Source organism: Etheostoma spectabile, unplaced genomic scaffold (assembly GCF_008692095.1).
Source record: "Etheostoma spectabile isolate EspeVRDwgs_2016 unplaced genomic scaffold, UIUC_Espe_1.0 scaffold342, whole genome shotgun sequence".
Lineage (NCBI taxonomy): Eukaryota > Metazoa > Chordata > Actinopteri > Perciformes > Percidae > Etheostoma > Etheostoma spectabile.
The window spans coordinates 745647-745875 of record NW_022605589.1 but is presented as its reverse complement, the minus strand read 5'-3'; positions in this window follow the sequence as shown (position 1 = coordinate 745875).

The window sequence follows — 229 nt, the reverse complement described above, 5'->3', positions numbered from 1 at the left end:
CAATCTGTTTAGTGACACCCAGGCAGACACTGTGTTGGTACTCAGGAATGAATCCAGTCTTGAAGCTCTCAAGTTTCATCAAAGGTGATGGGCCTTTCAAACCCATTACTGGATTAGCAGGTGTTGCCAGCATAGCATGCCAAAAATGATCCATCTCTGTCCTTAAAGGTTGTTTTGGGGTTTCCCAGACATAGGGGCCACCACCAGTGTGAAGGCAGAAGTCACACCC